Source organism: Notamacropus eugenii, chromosome 4, assembly GCF_028372415.1.
Source record: "Notamacropus eugenii isolate mMacEug1 chromosome 4, mMacEug1.pri_v2, whole genome shotgun sequence".
Taxonomy (NCBI): domain Eukaryota; kingdom Metazoa; phylum Chordata; class Mammalia; order Diprotodontia; family Macropodidae; genus Notamacropus; species Notamacropus eugenii.
Genome location: NC_092875.1, coordinates 367,606,439 through 367,625,956, shown reverse-complemented (window position 1 = coordinate 367,625,956; position 19,518 = coordinate 367,606,439). Strand labels below are relative to the sequence as shown.

The 19,518-nt window shown below is 35.6% G+C and overlaps 1 protein-coding gene and 1 long non-coding RNA gene across 4 annotated transcripts in view; both read right to left on the bottom strand.

Annotated features, from left to right (window-relative positions):
• LOC140501634 (uncharacterized) overlaps positions 1 to 1,743 on the bottom strand; it is a 58,202-nt gene extending 56,459 nt beyond the window's left edge. Inside the window, exon 1 of the long non-coding RNA XR_011966278.1 lies at positions 1,294 to 1,743. This is a non-coding gene — a long non-coding RNA (uncharacterized lncRNA). The remainder of the gene's footprint in view (positions 1 to 1,293) is intronic.
• The window catches only part of FBXL7 (F-box and leucine rich repeat protein 7), a 499,606-nt gene that overhangs the window by 445,303 nt on the left and 34,785 nt on the right, over positions 1 to 19,518 (bottom strand). The gene's annotated exons all lie outside the window — the stretch shown is intronic.

The window sequence follows — 19,518 nt, the reverse complement described above, 5'->3', positions numbered from 1 at the left end:
CAAAGGCAACATGTTCCAAGCAAGTCAAACCTCAGGCCTAATGGAGACAGCCCAGAAACATGAACCAAAATGGCTTGAAAATATCAATGCTTTGAGCTTCATGTGTGCCACCATTCATCCTGGGAAGCAACCTCTATGGAAATGCAGCTTGGCAACTGCTCCTGCAGGCATTATAACCACATCTACTGAAGACACAGAAAAGAAAGTTCTTGTCACCAAAGTCCTTGACGCTACCAATTGGTCCAGTGTTAGAAATTATTGTGATTTTATCTATGGAAATGACATTAAAGACTAAACACTAGCATCTGATTTGCAGCTGCACCTTAAGGAATATGGGATCTTTTTATCTGACTGGCTGAAACTGTCAATGTGTTCTTTCTTTAAAATATGAGCTCTTTGAGAGCAGGAGCTATCTTACTTTTCTCTTTGTATCACCAGTGCTTTGAACATAGTAAGCACTTAATAAATGTTTTACCTCTGCTTTCATTCACTGTACTACACTGACTCCAACTTCCTTATTTTATAAATAAAGAAACTGAGGCATAGAAAGATAAAATGCCTTGCTCTACATCAAGCAGTAGGCCAGTGACAGCATCAGGTCTCCTGGTTCTCAAGTCATTGGTCTATGACACCATGCTAACAAGGAGCCTAAGCTTGAGTTTTACTCAGATCATTCTCCTCAATAAAGCTTATACTGGTTATGACATTCCATCTCAAGTCCTTTAGCAGAATCATTCCCTGATTCCATAGATGTGTAAGTTTTGCCCTCTATTCTGCCCTCCAAGCTCAGTTTGTCAAAGATGTAGATGTTCAAAAGAAACAAAGATGATAATATCATTGTGTTACAGAAAAAAAACCCATTGAATTGGCAATCAAAAGACTTGAATTCTAGTCTGAGCTCATTCCTGATTTGCTTCGTGAATAAGAACAAGTGTCCCAGACCTTGGTTTCCTTATCTTCAAAAATGGGAGAATGGATGATTCCTGGGGTTCTTTTCTAACTCTAGAGTCAATGATTTAATGAACTAGTTATGCTAAGGTCCTTCCAGCTGTAAGGTTCTGTTTTTCAAAAACACATTATCTGTATAAAATATGGGGATGAATGTTCTATCTGGGCATTATAAATCTATTCAAAAAGCTATTAATTATTTTTTCCTTGGAAAGAAGTTGTTTTGAAGTGAAAGAGTCACATTCTCTGGTATTTTAATTCAACCTTCCATTAGGGAAAAAATGAGATGAAAAATAATCTTAATTATATACTATATTAATAACTATTACATAATTTAGTTATTACAATCAAGTAATGAGGTGGTTTTCCAGAAGTCTTGCATGAGCCTCATTCTCTTTATCTTATATGAATGCAAATGCTACATCAGCAAACACATGAGAGGTATAATGCTAAAATGGAAAAAAAAAAAGAGAGAGAATTAAGATTATTTCTCCAAAGGAACTCATTTCCTGACAGAGATCTTAACTATAACTAAAATGGAAAAGCAGTTTAATTTCAATAGGTAAAGATTATTTACTCACCATGATCTTTCATAAAATACATAGTTCTCTAATGGTTTTATAATTATCCTCATCTTGAGTTCTAGCTGTGGTAACAATGAAGTAGTTCCTGTGTTTCTAAAAAAGATGTACAGTTCCTGGAAACATGCCAGAATCTTCATTACTCTGAGGTTTATTCAGTTACCATAACTTTACTCCTTTGTATTCTCTCTCTCTCTCTCTCTCTCTCTCTCTCTCTCTCTCTCTCTCTCTCTCTCTCTCTCTCTCCCTCCCTCCCTCCTTCCCTCCCTTTCTGTCTCTGTGTGTATATATATATATACATATATATATATATATATATATATATATATATATATATATATACGTATATATATATATATATATATATATATATATATATATATATATATATATACCAGGTATATAGAATTGTGTCCTCATTTTATTTTGACATTTTTTTTGGTGGGGAGAGTTCTGTTTTAGTTTGACCTAGAATATAAATCAAGCATCACAGTCACAAGGATAAGTGAATTAAAATTCTTATAATTTGTACCAAGGATGAAGCATCAATACTTAAAACTTTCAGAAAAGAAAACATCTCCTTAGAAATTACACCTCCATAATCTACCTGGTATCACAGATACCCAGCCTTCGTGTTTCATATTCCAAGGTTTTTCAAATTAATTTATAAAGATGTTGGAAAAATGAACAAACAAGAATAGAAAATGTAACTTCCCTTTTCAATATCAATACCAAAGCCACTTTGTTAGATGTTCTGCCCCAGATGCACTCATACTTACATGAGTATTGATCCTGGATGAGTGATAGGAGGAAGGTAAATGGAGAGGGAAGAGAAGATGGAAAAAGGAAAAGAGAAAAAGTATTCCTTTGATTCCTGTGGTTAAGAAATGAGAAATTTCAATTTGAGAATATTGTAATGAGGTGGAGGAAGGGGAAAAAAGTGGGAGAAGAATGAAGATTAGACATAGAAGAACAAACAAAGGGGAAGAAAAGAGTACAATAAGTGGAAAATGGAGTAAAGTAGAAGAAGAGAAAAGAAGAAATGAAAATTAAAGAAGAGGAGGAGGGAGAAGAGGAGAAAACAGAGGAGGTAAAGAAGGAAACTTCCTTCTACTTCTAAAGTAAGGAATGGAGACATTGCAACTCTCAAATACTATAAACTTTAGTAATCTGAGCACTTCTAAGGTGCTATTTTCATTATAAACTACCAGTTAGCATAGATGGCACATCAATTAATACAATATTTTTACATTTTCACTGGCCTTAAAGCCTTTGGAAACTATTATACCAAATTATACACACTTAATTTAAGGCTGGAGGTTTGTTTGTTGGTTGGTTGTTTCTGTATACCCCATAGTAGGAGATTAAAGCAAGCATCAATTTACCTTCCAGAGATATGGACTTTGAGTGCAGAGCAAAGCATGGCTTTTTTAACAGAAGACTGTGACTTTAAAAGACATTCACTTATGTTTAATCATAAGGAATGAGTTGAAATTCTTTCACTGCCAAGGCATGTCTTCCATAATGCTAAGTCCAATGGGTCATTTATATTGAAAAGGTAAATGGAAAGCAATTATAATGAGCCTCACCTTCAGACTGGTGGTATGCTGCCAGTGCTTAATCATAGACATGGGGGAATAAAACCTCCAGAGACCTCTGGAATGCCCCCTTTCCCACTAATTTTACTAGGACAACTCCCTTTATAAATGTACTTTGGGGAGGTAAATTGCACATTTATATTTTAAAACATTACAAATTCACAAAATATACTTGCATCACAAATGAGGGAAAAATGCTATTTTAAACATCCATCTGAAACATGTAAGCAAGGCTCTGGACATCATAATGATAAACAAATGAATGAAAATGGGCTTCCTGCCCAGAAACCCAACTATGAACAAACAAACACAACTAGGGAAAAGAAAGGGGAGAAAAGAAAAGGAAGACAAGAGTGAAGGAAGAAAGGAAGTAGAGAAAGAAAGAATAGAAAAGTGACTGAGTGGAAAGTAAGGTGAAAAAAAACCTTGCTTTGAGATTTGCATATTCATCTAAGCAACAAAGCCTCTTTGAGCATCTTCATGGAGAATTTGTATGTGGAAATGTCTTGTGTACATTTCAGTTTATAAGTGCAATGATGAACAGTAAAACATAGTTTCTTTGGAAAATTCCAATAAGTAGCAAGTATGTTATGTTTCAGTTCAAATTAGGACCATGATATGAAGAGTATGAAGAAATAAATCTATAACTAAACATTTATTCTATCAAGAAAAAAGCAATAACAGATAGATAGACTCAAGTAAGACTTTGTCTTTCCTTTTTTTCCTTTCCTTAAAAAAACCAACTTTTTTTCTTTCGCAAGAGGGAAGATGAAAAGAAATTTGTCCGTGTTGGTTCTATGGTATATAAATTCTAGGGAGAACAAGGATTAGGTCTTTTAAACATTGTATACAGTGCCTACAGAGATTGATGACTCTTTCTTCCCCTACTTATTCAGTACCAACGTCCCATTCAAGAGAAGATTACTTTCTGTTGGCTTTTAGAGCTTAAAAGTACAGAAATTAAGATTTTGAGATATTTAATCAAGGAGAGCAGTTTGATCAACAGAATGCTAAGAGATTTTTAAAGTAACTGGAAAGAACTGTTCAAATGTTTCTTTTTGAAATGTTTTAAATTAATATTAACTTTAATATTATAAATGATACAGAGAAGTGGCATGGTATATTAGATAATGGGAAAATCTTAAAGACAGAATGACATAAATTTAAGTTTCCTCTGACCCTTGCTGACTATATGACCCTGAGAAAATCTTGTATTCTTTCAGTGTCCTATACAACCATCTAAGACTATAATTTCAAGAAAATTTGCTGATCTTCATTGATAGAGGGAGATTTGTTTTAATTTTTTTTTTCACCAAGGAGTTCCATACAGTAATGAAATTATAAGTCTGGACCAAAATGTAAAAATACAAAACAAAACACATTTGTGCACATTGAAGAAAAGTGGTATATGGTATATGTGCTTATAGAAAAGGAAAGGACAATTTATGCTCAACATTCATTTAGAGAGCATTTCTAATCTTTCATGCTATCCTTGCGGGACACACAAGGGTGTGGCCAGATCCTTAGAGCCTCTCACTAAAGCTATGGAGGGTTTGACCATTGACCCTCTTGGTTTGACCATTCAGCCTGTTCTGAATCCAATTGACTGTAGTATCCAGTCCATCCCTCTAGATTGTCTTCAAACATCTTCATACTTAGTACTTCCCTTATCTTATCCCTAACAAATTCATAGCTCTCATTCCTGAAGCCAGTCTATAAAGGTTGAATACCCCTTTCTATTATTATACCTACCTGCATTCTCATTTCTATCCAGCTCTGTGCCACCCTCTCTCTTCCCCTATGATTACTATGCCCTTCAAAACCCCTCTTCTAGTGAACAAAATTCCACCTTCATCCTACCTAAAGTCTTTCCACATTCTTTCCATCTCCTGGTGTTTATAGAATACAAGATTTTTCCTGAAAATAACTCATGTATTATCATAGCTTCCATTTTTGACTATTCCTTGTCACTTATCCCCTAACTCTATGGTCCTGAAGAAGGAATCAATATACATAGTTTTCCCTACTGCTACTCCCAGATCTTGTCAGCAACTATCACCCACAGCAATATCTCTTACTTTGAAACTCACATCACTCATTTATATGATACTATCCAGATATTTCTTATCATTATGTACTGATGTGGTGGTTAATTTCTTTCTCTCTCTCTGGGTTTTTAAAAAGACAATCAATTTGGTTCATTCGATATATCCGGTTACCAAACTCCCTCTCCACACTTTCCAAAATATTGCTTTGTCCTTGATTTCAATATCCATAGTATCTCTTTTAATATGCCAGTCTGACAGTTCATCCAGCAAAACTCCCATTGATTACATCTTTACTCTACTAACCTGAGATGCCACCATTATTTAAAACTATTTCAATTTCCATGACCTTGAACTTTAAAAATCTGCTCTGTAGTTAAAATATATTCCTTCTATTTTCTGACTGCTTTAGGTCATCCTAAATCCACTATTGTTCCGGATCACTATCTCATCACTCCATTCTTTCTAATTTCTCTAATATGCTGTCACTTTCCTGCTCATTCAGAAACACCAAATTTCAGAATTGAGAAGTATCTCTAGTAGCAATTTAGTCCAACTCATACCTCAAAAAACAAAACAAAACAAAACCATACTTCTCCACTATACTATACACAATAAGTTGCCATCCAGTCTCTGCTTCATGACCTCTAATAAGAGAGAAGACAGTTCATTGCATTTTGGAATAGCTTTAATTTTATTTAATAAAGCTTTTTCTTGCATCAAACCTAAAGTTGTTTTTTGTTTGTTTTTTTTAACTTCAATCTATTACTCCTAGTTATGCTTTCTGGAATGAAATAGAACATTGGTCAGTCAACAAATATTTTACTAGGTTCATGCCTCCTACTCTCTTCTTCTCCATGGTATATAAGTTCTAGGGAAAACAGGGATTAGTTCTTTTAAACATTATATACAATGCCTAGAGAGACTGACCCCTTCTTCCCCTACCAATTCAATACCAAGGTCACATTCAAGAGAAGATTACTTTCCATTGACTTGTAGAGCTTAAAAGTACAGAAATTATGATTTTGAGATATTAAATCAAAGAGAGCAGTTTGATCAATAGAACCCTAAGAGATTTTTAAAGTAACCAGAAAGAATCAGAAAGAAAAGCTTCTACCTTTCATAAGCCTTTCATCTTATAAATATCCTTCTTAAATACTGGTACCTAAAACTGAACACAAAACTTGTCTAACTGGGACACTGTCTCCTTATTCTTGGAAGATATGCCTTCCTCAATGACCTTTCCCAGTATTTAGCTTTTTTGATTGCTGTTTATTAATATTAACTCTAAGTTTGTGGTCCACTAAAATTAACAGATTTTTTTCCAGAAAAAAATTACTTTATTATGCCTTTTTTACAATAGTTTATGAAGTTAATTTTAACACAAATATACAACTTTACATTTATCCCTAAAAAACTGAACTTCATTGAATTCAGTCCAACCTTTCAGGATATTTTTGGACCGTCTGTCATCTGGTGGATTAGTTATTTTCCCCAGCTTTGTATCACTTGCAAATATGATAAGGATGCTATCTATGGCTTTCTTCAAATTATTGACAAAAATGTTATGCAGCACTGGTCCAACCACAGATCACTGGACTATTCTACTGGAAATATCCTTCCACTTGACTTCAAATCATAAATATGTTCCTTTCCTCATAGTCTTGATTCTACAGTTAGTCAATTTAACAAGAAACTATCAAATATATTTAAATCTTTTCTCTGCTATCCTTCTGTCATTCAAGTACTGCCAATCCCCAACACTGCATCATCCCGATAACATGCCCATTCCTGCTGTTGAGCTATTGAATAATGCTAGAAGAAGCAATAAAACCATGTTGTGGGTCCACAACAAATTTGTTATTGTTCAACTTCACCCTCATTACTACATAGCACTCCTTTTATTCATATCTGAGTGATTCTCTATTATACTCAAAGTTGCTCCAAAAGTTCTCTCACTTCAAGCTTCCAGTACTACTACTGTTTTCACCTTTCAGAAGACATTCTTGCTTCCAACATTTTTGAGAAAAATAAAATTTTTTATTGTGAGCTTCCTTTTCTTAATGTTTCAAAATCTCATCTCATGGCAATTCATATTTGGCTTCTTTGCTTCTTTCTGAGAAGATGAGGTAGTCAAGCTTCTTGCTAAGACTCAACTTTTCATTTTTTCCCTTGATCCTGTCTGTCCCCTACCTGATCATTTTTTCAATTATCTCCATCTGATCATAGAATATATCTGATCATAGATCATTGTCTACCAACATACTGGTTCCTTTGACCCTAAAATCTCCTTAGTATATTATCTTACATCATGCCTCCATTTCACTAAATTCCGAAAAAAAGATCTATATTCATTGCCTCCAATCCCATAATACTCTTGGCTTTTTCAACCTTTTGTCACCTAGCTCCAGTTTGTTACCATTACTACTGCAATTGCTTTCAGAAAATTTACTAGGGATTTCTTAATTGCTAAAGTCCTCTAACCTTTTGACCTTTCTCCAGCTTTTGACATTTTATTCTCTTCCTGGACAATTTATTATCCTGTTCCTTATGTGACACTCTTCTCTCCTAACTTTCCTCCTACATATCAATATGCCCATTCATTATTAGGCTTTTATTGGTTCAATCTATTTCTTACCTCCCTAGACATGATTGTCTAGATTGAATCACAATGTTGTCTTTCATAAAGAAATAAATGAATTCATAAATTTATTTCATAAATTTTCACCTCATTTCATGTGTTCATCTCCACATAGATGACTCCCAGTGCCAATGACTCAATAGCACCAGCCCTAATCTGTCTCTAAACTCCAGTCTTCCATTTCTAGCTGCATGATAATTAGAACATTTATACAGCACTAACTACATGCCAGACATTGTGCAAAGCACTTTACAAATATTATCTCATTTGATCCTCGCAACAACCCTGGAAGGTGGGTGCTATTGTCATCTCCACTTTGTAAATGAGGAAACTGAGGCAAACAAGTGACTTGCCCAGGGTCACATAGCCAGTAAGTATCTAAGGCCATATTTGAAACCAGGTCTTCTTGAAAATAGCCCAATGCTCCATCCTCTGCTCCACTCTTGTCCATCTCCTTTCCATACGGTCTGACGTCAATGTTTCTTTCTAGACGTTACATTACTGTCCTTTACTCATTTTATATTGTACGCACTAGCCAAGTCAAACTACTAGCTGTTTCCAGAATTTGATATCTCATCTTCTACCTCTCTATATGTACATGTTTCTGAAATTCATTCTTACTATTTTCCATATAAGGGTCTTCCCCCGCAACTCAAGAATGATTTTTCTTTTTTTTACTAAGTAAAAGAGGACATTCTGTGCCTTATTCCTTACCTAGACTTAGTCAGTGAATGGGCATTGCCTCAGTCAAATTGAGACCTAGGATCCAGCTTAGCTTAAAAAGTCCATAGCTCCAACTGCACTCAGGGCCAGCCACCTCCAGTCATCCTGATCTATATCTTGCCATTGGATCCAGATACCTCTGAAGGGGAAAGTGAGGCTGGCGACTTTGCACAGCCTTTCCTCACTTAAATCCAATTCACTTGCATGTCATGGTATTCCCCTCCTGGTGGCATGGTCTTCTTGGAGAATGAGTGAAAAACAAAAATAACATCATATTTCATTTTTTCCCTTTTACAAATCAATATAAAAGATTCCAATGTCTTTAATTTTCTTATAGCAATTTGCAATTACATCTTCACCTACAGAAAGGAAGACAAGAACATTTCTATTAAATACTTTCATGTTCAGTTGAGTGCTGATGAAAATATCCTACTCTCTATCTGAATTAACTTTTTATTCTTCACCAAAGCTCAACATCTGAGAATATTAAACATGTGGGTTAAGTTGGTTGTGAAGATTATAGGACAAGCAGAGGTGTTACAAGCCTATAAAGAAAGAGAATTCCTAATATAGTTTGTAGTTTGGAATGAGATCTACTACTGTGGCCTATGCTTTCCACTTTGCCAGAAAGTTTATGGTATTTAAGCTGAATCAGGAAATAAAAAAAGTTGGATCAGTGTGTCAGTATTTTTTTCAATGAAATTCAGCAAGTTTTCTTTTTAAGGAATTAATTTGTATAACTGAGGAAAAATAACTATTCTAATATCAGTCTTTTCATATGTTAAAAAATGGATGGGTCCATTGTTTTCTACTATTTCTGTGAATTTAAAAGTTTTTTTTTTGAAGGCACTATGATAGGTGCTGATGGGGATTTAAAAGAAGTGAAGAACCTCATCTCTAATTTAAAGCAACTTTAGAATATAATTGAAGAGACAAAACATATAAACATAAAAATAGTTAACTAGAAGGATTTAGGTTAAAGCATCAAAATGACTGGCACAGATAAGCAGTATAAGCAAATCATTGATAAATGTTGTTTGATTCAAGCCATTTTGTTATTCTTTGAGATATCACATTTTATAATATAAGAAACCATGGGAGTTGCTGGGGTGGCAAAAATGACAACTGGCCCACCAACTTTTTTGTTTCTCCTCTACAGTTATTTTTAGTGTCTTCTAGAGGTTTAGCAGAGATTAAAAGCCATTTGCAGGATCAAGCAACAGTTATTTGGGGCATGATGGGAATGATCAAAGTGAAGTTAAACCAACAAGTGTTTATGAAATATCTATGTGTTTGTCACTGTGCTAAGTGCTGAGATGAAAAAGGTGCAAGTATTTATTTTCATGAAAACTCAGGTGGGGGTGGGAGGTGGGTGCTGACTTTGTTGCAGGCACCCTGCCTCTACTGAGGCAAGAAAGGATCACTAAATACTATTCACCTACTTCACTAGTCAAAAAAGACTGAGGACCTTTTGAAAGGGTGAGTCTTCAAGTCTAACAGCTGTATAAGAGGCCCTTTTGTGGGCCAGATGAGTTGTAAGGCTAATTAACAATAGAACTCAAAATGTGTTGGCCAGCACTGAAACACTGTGGTCTCATTCGAAAAGAATATGCTATTTCTCCAGCACAGCAACAGTGGCGACAGCAGCACTGGCACCAAGAAACAGGAGGAGCAGGGTGGGGCCTCATCAGATGGTAACTCAGAGCAATGGCAGCAGGGCAAAGAGATGACACTTAGAAACACAGAGAGTTGCAGCAGCAGCAGCCAAGAGGAGCAGAGCTTTGGCAGATGGCAGCTACATAGAGTTCAGTAGCACTGGGAGCAGAACATGAAGTTCCCAAGCCTTGAAAGGAGCAGGTATGGCCTTAGTGGTCAGAGTAAAGAAGTTGTAGGACATAGGAAGGTTCCATTCTCCTATCATTCTGGAGTGGATAGAACATCTGACTTGGATCAATCAAGAACTGAGTTCAAATCCAGCCTCAGATACCTACTAGATGTAAGACCCAGGGTAAGTGACTGTAAAAGCAAGCACCCAACATACACAGGAAGGCCTGCTATCATCGGTTCTTACAAATGCTTTTCTAAAAGGAAAGGCAACTTTTGAAGGGTCAACTATCACTTTAATCAAGCACATGAATCATTCACTTAGTTCAGGGGAAAACATCAACACCCTGAACTTCAGAGAAAATACAGAGAAATCAAAATCAACAGACAGGGCTTCCAACAGTCTGACAGATCAACAGACAGATAAATGTCTGACCATATGTACATAGTTACCAGAAAGAGAAACACCAACACCTGAGTTTTCAAAGTGGGGGGAGGGGCTCCTTAACGGCTGCCCAGAGTCTCATCTGACCAAACAAATACTTCCAACAAGTAAGCCCCAAAGTAAGATTTCACCTCAGAGTATTTATACACTTTTCAGAGCCAGAGGGCATCCCAGCCCTTGAGAATCAGTGCACTAGAAATTAACAAAAGGTGTGGGTCTCCCCTAATCATGCTTCCCTTAATGGGCAGTCCCATTAATGGGTAAGGAAGATCTTTAATCTCTGCTCAGCGACTTAATCTGTGGTTCTCAGATTCCTCATCTGTAAAATGAGGATAATAATAGCACCTATTTCCCAGGGTTGCTGGGAAGATCAAATGAGATAATAATTGTATAACGTTATTGGGGGTTTTTTCTTATACTTCTTGAAGCCTGAAAATTTTGGTTTTACTTTTTCAATGACTGCCCCTTTTTCTAATCAGTATTATCAAACTATCAATTGTCCTAGAAATCAATAAATAGCAATATACACATTTCAAGATGCCAGAAGTATAACCATCTCCCTTGATAACCACATTTTAACTGTTTCAGTGCCTATCTATGCTAGGCTTCAGAGAACATTTGGTAAAAGATGGTAGGTGATGAGAACAATTTTGGAATGAAGGAAGGATTAACATGAATGAAGGGGAAGATGAACAGTTTCATAGCTGGATAGATCAGGTAGACATCTGAACATTCCACTGATAAAGAGGTAAATAGTGGCTGAATGTGTACACCACCTTGAAAAGAAAGAAAACACAACAACTTTGTTTTTGCTTTTGCAACCTAAATATGAAAACCTGAGCAAATTACTTTGGATCATGGTGTTCTCATTTGAAGAATGTGCAAGTTACAAGCAACATTGATAATGAAATCTATATATCTCAAAATTTTCCATATCTCTGTCTCCAAAGCTAATAGGAAAAGCAGAAGAATGTTGCAGAAAGACTGCTAGATTTGGAGTCCAAGGACTTTGAGTCTAAATTTTACTTGACTCTGCCTCTATGAGACCTTGGACAAGGCATTTAATCTCTTTGTCTCTTGGTTTCCTCATCTTTAAATTACTGTTTTTGATGAGATATTCTTTAAGTCCTCCCCCCAACTCCCATCTCCACAAGACTATGATTCTGTGATAGGCAAAGGGCAGGCAGAATACTTCGCAAATAATTGGTCAACTAACAAAATAAGCATTTCTTAAAGGTATACTATATGCTTGGTTACTTTGCTTAGAAACGAAGACAAAAATTAAATAAATAGCTCCTACCTGCAAGGCATTTATAGTCTATAGAAGGAAAACAATATGCACATATGTAAATAAAAATAAATTATCTCAAAATAATTTTGAAGGCACTAGTAGTGTCAATAACTGGGAATTGGGGGTTAGGAGACAAGCTAGGCTCCATATAGAAAATGACAAGTGTTCAGATTATAGGAATTCTAAGAGTCAAAGGTCAGGAGGATAGTGCATTCCACACATGGGGGTGTGTGGGGCAGAAAGCTTGTACAGTGACATTGTGACAAGAGGAAGTGGTCCAGCTGGCTGCAAAGGAGAGTCTGAAGACCTCCAAAAGCAGGTTGGGGACAGTGTAGGGCTTTCAGTGTTACCAGTGACTTCCCAGCTCAGCTTAAGATTTTAACTCTCAGAAATCCCATCCTACCTACTACTTTGGAGCTCTTTGGGTTTCAAGGAAAGAAGAAGTAATAATTAATCAGATTTATTACCAATATCCAATAATACTGGAAAGTATAGTGGTAATATGGTAGGGTAGCCTATGTAGCGGTTATGGAGTAACAATGAATGAAGAAGTCAAAAGACCTGGACCTTACCTCAAATACTTCTTGGACATATGACCAAGAGCAAGACATTTAACCTCTCAAAGACTGCTTCTTAGTCTGTAAAACGAGGATAGTCCTCCTTGTTCTTTCTATGTCACTGGATTGTTTTGGGAAACCACTTTGCAAAACTTAAAAGACTCTACAGCATGTCCTAAAAGTCTTAGTGCAGCTTTAAGCTTTATGCCTTCTATAATACATACAAAATGAATTTAGTCTCCTACCTCTACCCTTTAAGTAGGCTATCTCATGTCCCTGAGATGTCCACTCCCTCCTTAACTTCTGTCCTCTTCAAGGTCACATTCTACTGCAGAGATAAAATATGCAATTCCTGGCTTCAGCTGCTTTTGCAGCTCTGGTAAGAGTTGAGAGAACATTCACCTTCCTTTGTAGATAGTGGGACCTGTCTGTCTTTCCAATTTCCAGCCCCCAAACATCCTACTCTCCCAACAGAATAGGGCAGCTAGGAGTCACAGTGGCCAGAGTGCCAGGTCTGGAGTCAAAAAGACTCATCTTCCTGAGTTCAAACCTAGCCTCAGACACTAGCTGTGTGACTCTGGGCAAGTCATTAACCCTGTTTGCCTCAATTCCTCATTTATCAAAATGAGCTGGAGAAGGAAAGGGCAAGCTACTCCAGTATCTTTGCCAAGAAAACATGATTGAAGTGATTGAATAACAATAATATAAAAGAGTTAAAATTGAAACCTTATCTAAATTGCTGTGTGTCCATATACATCTATATCCTTACCGACTTTATGATAGTTCTTCCTTCTCAACAGGAGTATTCTCCTTCACCTTCATTAAAGGAACTCTCCAAAATCTTTCCCAGCTCTAAAATCACATGATACCATGGGTTACTTTCCATCGGTAACCTTGAGGGTGGACCTGAATTGTCTAATTGTATAGTTAAGCCATACAAACAGAAACATGCATTTTCAGTATAATATTGAACAGAGAAACTTGGCCAGTCTTTGAAAGCTTGATAAATCCTCCTGCTCTAAGTCTGAAGCGATGTAGCAAACATCAATCAGAAGCAAGCTCAAATGTGACAAGTTTAATGTGTGTACTATAGTATCTAACAACAGACTAGATTTGCAGGATACATTTGTATTTGGTAATGTATAAACATTCAAACAGCACATTAGTCAGTTAGTTGTATCTTTACTACACTTCGGCCTCTTTGTTGAGACAATCTTCTTGTTTTAGGCACAGGACCATTGGAAAAATTAACTCTCTGATTTTATTAGCATTTATCAATGAAGCAACTCCTTGAAGCTCATCTAATTTCAGTGAACTGAGTTTTTATGATTCAGCTGATGTAATGACTAACAGCGAAAAAAAAAGCATCCCCAAGGTAACCCAGTCATACTGTCTACCAAAATATGCTGGCTGTGTATCACTCTGAGCAAAGTCGGTCACTGATGCAGTCAGTTTAAGTGACCCCACTTTTTAACCTTGCTTAACCTTTGAGTGTGTGGGCAATGGAACAGCCTCTTTAATGATAATCCCATCTCTTTAGTGCTAATTCCATCTCTTTAGTGCTAATCCCATCTCTTTAGCTCTAATCCCAACTCCCAATGCTGCAGTAATAGGAGGGGAGCTGAGGTGACACTAATCTCGTATCTCCTTATTGGAACATGTACCCATCTGAATTGTCTTACTCTTACACAGAAATTGATTTACTCCTGTCTATAAAAGCAGCTCCCAGTTGTAATTTCACCAGGGGACTCCCATGTCTAGATACCTTCTTGTGCTAATAAACTCCACTTGTGTTATTTTTCTGGATTTACCTTAATTGATCTGGATGAGGCCCTTACCAATACTTCTCTTAACCACTCAATTGATAAGACATTTCAAAGTCGAAAACAATGAAAAACACAAAACCCCAAACACAGAACCAAAATTTTAAGAATGTGCTATTCCAGAATGCAATATTTCTAGGTGGTATGGGTAGGAAGACCTGAGTACAAAATCAGAAACTTAGCAGCTGTGTGACCCTGGGCAAGTTACTTGATCTCTGTCTGTTTTAGTTTCCTCATCTGTAAAATGGGGGAAATAACAGCACCTGCTTCCCAAGAGTTATTGCTAGAATAAAATGAAATAACATTTACAAAATTATAAATGATAGCTATTAGATATTATATTCCTTTGTAGTACCAAAGACCTAAGTACCCAGAGGACAATATATATTATTCAAGTGAGAGTTGGTGTATAAAAATATTTTAAACACTGGAACTGCTGTTATGCTTCTCTTACCAAATTTCATTTAAATATGAGCATATGAATGCTTGCTATAAATTTCAATTTACATTCCAGCACTTCAAAACAAATTGCCAACTAAGCTCAATGACAAACTCAGTAAACACAATCCACATCAGGACCATGCTTCAGTATGAGGCACTGTTGCCATCTATCTGATCCTGAGCATACTTTTAAAATCATCACCACAGAGAGAAACAAAAGAATCATTCTACTTCCTACAAACATCTCGGTCAACAAAATACTTCAGCTTTCTCAATTCAATAACTAATATCTCTTGTAAACAAGTCAATTGGTATCATGGCTGTCCTACACCCTACTGAATCTGAGACTCACATGAATCTTAAAAGTAGCCCTGAGGGTTCTATTTGTTTCTTGCTTACTTCAACCATTCCCATGACCAACTTTTACAAAAGCTACTCCCCTAACAGATGCCACATTTTAAAAAAGAAACAACAGGTTGACTTTTATAAAGTTGGTACATGTACACATTCCATCCATTAAGATTGAGTATTTCCTTTCAAGGAGGAGAGTTATAAGAATAGACTCAATTTTTACTTAATTGGTGGGAAAGAACCATTTCAAAAACACCTGTATACACACATATCTCCATTCCTACATATGTATACTCACATACAAATGAACAATAAATATAGTTTTATAAGTAATAAATAAACATAATCAGACTTCTAAAGAATCTTTTACTTATGGATTTAGGGTGACTTGTTGAATCTGGTTGACATCTAGCCAGTAACAAAAGGTTAATTTGAACTATTCTATCTAGACACAAAATACAGTATAATGTAATGAATTTTTATCTTTGCATGAAGTCAACTGGGAAGACAAGGAAGGTTTGTTTCTCCTGAATTCTATCAAATAGGATCAAAAAATATATTTAAACATAATTGTTACACATGAGACACTTTAACCCAGACAGAAATAGGGGACAAGAGTGTTTTATCAGCTTAAAGTGTGAATATAGAAAGATGTTTCCCAGATGAATGTTTATTTATCTCAATGAATATGTAAAACTGCCCAAATCCAATTTCCAAGCTAGCGGAGACAAATGAAACAAAACAACATAACTTTCAATAAACAATCGACAGCAGGATTTTAAATTAAATCAAACCTGGCCTTGTGATTCACACTGAAGTCTGACAATGTTTTGCTGTCAGTCAACAAGGGTCGGAACTCACAGTCATGATTCTTATTTCCTTTTTCCTGAAATATACATGCTAAACAATGTTTTTTTCCCACTTCAGAAACCCCCCCAATACCATCATAAAAATTCAAGATCACAAAATTTTAAAGCCGGAAGACAAAATACAACTGTTGGATAGTGAAAACAGAATTGGATTTTTGGTCTGCCCTTTAGTAACCCTAATCTTGGGCAAGTCCAATTATACTGTGAGCCTCAGGGTCCTCATGAGTAGAATGAGAATAAGAACAATTGTACTCTCTACCACATAGGTTACTTGCAAAGATCATATGAATTCATATATGTAGAAAAGTATATTTCAACTACAATTTTTATTACCATCCCTTCAATTGAGCATTTATTGAGCACCTATTCTTTGGGCAAGATTACACTTCATTTTGTGAACAAGGAACTGTAAACTGAGAAATGAATAAGTGTATAAGAATAGAAAATAGAAAACATAAGGATAACACTGAAAATATGAAGAATGAATTGAAGGAAGGGACCATGGTTTTGCCTTTCTTTGTATTCTTCAAGCTTAGTATGGTCACTGAAACTCAGTAAGACCTTAATAAATGCTTAATGATGGGCTGGCTAACAATAAGACATAATTGAAAACAGTAAAATAAAGGATGAACTGAAATCAGTAACCAAAATAACAAGCAAACAATATTTCAAAAAAGGAAAGGAAGAACTGAATGCAATTAAAAATATATCAGGAGGTGATTTTGACAACCCAACACACTGGAAAATGTTACAGAGAATCGGAAAATATTACTGAGATGAAACAAGTATCATGATTAATAAAATGGAAGCAAGAATGCCAGATATGCCTTTGAAGTGGAAAAACAAGATCAGAAAGTAACTCAAGTGGACCAAGATTGGGAAATAAGACTGATGGAAGTGATAGGTTTGGAGGACAGCTCATGGAGAACAAACCTCAGAATTGCTGACATTCCAGAAAAAATTTAAAAGAATCTGATCACCATATTTCTGGAATTTGCATAAGAAAACTACTAAAAAGCTTTCCAAAATAAATAAAAAGAATTCACAGAACACCCAAAAGCAGAATTTCAAACTGAACTCATCTAGGAGTATCATTATGAAAAAAAACAGAACTACAAAAAACCCAACTCAATTAAACAAGCATGTATTAAGCAGTGGGAAGCACTGAATCAGTTTCTGGGGATATGGATGCAAAAGGAAAATAGAACTGCCCTCATGGGGCCTATAATCTCTTAGGGAAAAAAAAGAAAGAAAAAATCCTTCAAGCCATTAGTGGATGAAAATATTGTTTATGATAACTACCTGAAAAGCATTTCCACAAAGTCCAAAATTCACTAAATTAGAATGGGACATCTATAACATTCAAAATCATAGGTCTGGATCCCTGGAAGCAATTTCCATCCCAAAATTAAGCATTATTTTCTACAACATAAAGCAGACATGTAAACCAAGCAGGACTCAAAAGGAAATTTCTAAAGTGAGGTAGAAAATCAGTTTCAAAAGTATTGTGGAAATAGATTGTAAAGTATTTAGCATAATAAATATTTTTAGCTGTGATTGTTAATTGTTCATCTTAACATAGGTAGTAAGAGAAAAGATGTCATCAGATAACTATAATAAAGAAGTGGATCCTCCATGTAGCCAGAAGTACAAGATATAGATATCCTACAATAGTGTTGAGATCTGTGAGAAGAGACGTTGAGTGGCACCCATGGAATATTCAGACAAGAGTGCCAAAGGATGAGAAAACACTGATGTGCTGCTAAGTGAAACTTTCCAGGGAATACCTATATTGATGAGAATAAAGATATCCCAAATGTAAATACTATAATGAGTGATTAAAAAGGGTGATTAACAAAAAATCCAGCATGCTACTGCTTTAGCGTGCCCCAGGGGTGAACTTGGACTCTGGAAGTAAATGGCAATAAAGCTGAAGTTGTGAAATGTTCTCCCAGGCAGGAAAGTTTTTATATTTGCATCTAAGGACTTGTCTAGGTAAGCATAAAAAGTACAAAATGGCTAACAGGTAGTGAATTATTTGTCAGTCACAATAATTCATGATGACAGACAATTCATCCCTAGAGGAATTATGATTTTAATCACTAAAGACAATACCTAAGCTAATAAACTCATAGATCTTTAAAGTATTTAAGGAATTTAATGGTTTAATTACTGAATGATACATCTGCACAAATGTAACACACATGTATATATATATATATATAAATATATATCATATTTAGTTTAAGTCATTACAAATACTATAACATGACTACAATATGAATACTACAATACAATACCACAACACAGAGTTTGGAAGGGAGAAGAAAAGGAAGTAAGTATTTATATAGCACCTACTAGGTGCCAGACACTATGCTAAGCATTTTACAATCTCATTTAATCCTCACAACCCTATTATTATATCCCCATTTTACAGTTGAGTAAACTGAAGCAAACATAAGTTAAATGAATTGTTGTTCAGTCATTTCAGTCATGCTTGACTCTTTATGACCCCATTTGGGGTCTTCCAAAGATACTGGAGTGGTTTACCATTTCTTTCTCCAGCTCATTTTACAGATGAGGAAACTGAGGCAAACAGGGTAAAGTCACTTGCCCAGGGTCACACAGCTAGTGTCTGAGGCTGCATTTGAATTTAGTTGTTAATTTTAAAAGACATCTCAAAGTTTTAGCTGTACATATAGTATTTATAAGTCAACAGTTTAATATCATAACCTAGCCCAAAAAATCATTGCAATTGTGAATTGCATTGAGAGACATGGTTTCTAGGAGTGAGGACGTAATGGCCCCATAGTGATCTGCTATGATCAAACTATATCTTTATTATTGTGTTCAATTCAGGACACTTATTTTAGGAGGTACATTGTCAATAAGATCTTGTAGAACATTGAAACTACGAGGTTAAAATGAGAACTGATTATCAGAACACAGAACAATTTGGGTGAATTAAAAGAAAGGGGGTGTGGATCAGGGAGAGGGACTGGCTGATGGTTATCTTCAAATATATGAAGTGCTGTCATGGATTAGATCTGCTCTGCTTTGGAGAGGTGGGCAGTACAAGAAGCTATGGGTAGAAGTAGCAAAAAACAAAATGTGTACTTGACATAAAGGGGAAAAATTTTCTTATAAGTTATGGCTATCTTAAAATAAGACAGATTATTTTATGAGGAAGTATATTCCTCTTCACTGAAGGCTTCAAGCAAATGCTGGATAGGCAGAGAATTTATCAGATAAATTATACTGTAAATTATTTTCAGGTATTAGGAATGTCAGTGAAGGTCTTTCTAGTTCTGATCCTTTTTTTTTCCCCTTTCAACTCTGTAACATGGCTAGGATAGAGATAGAGGTTGGGGGAGAAAAGAG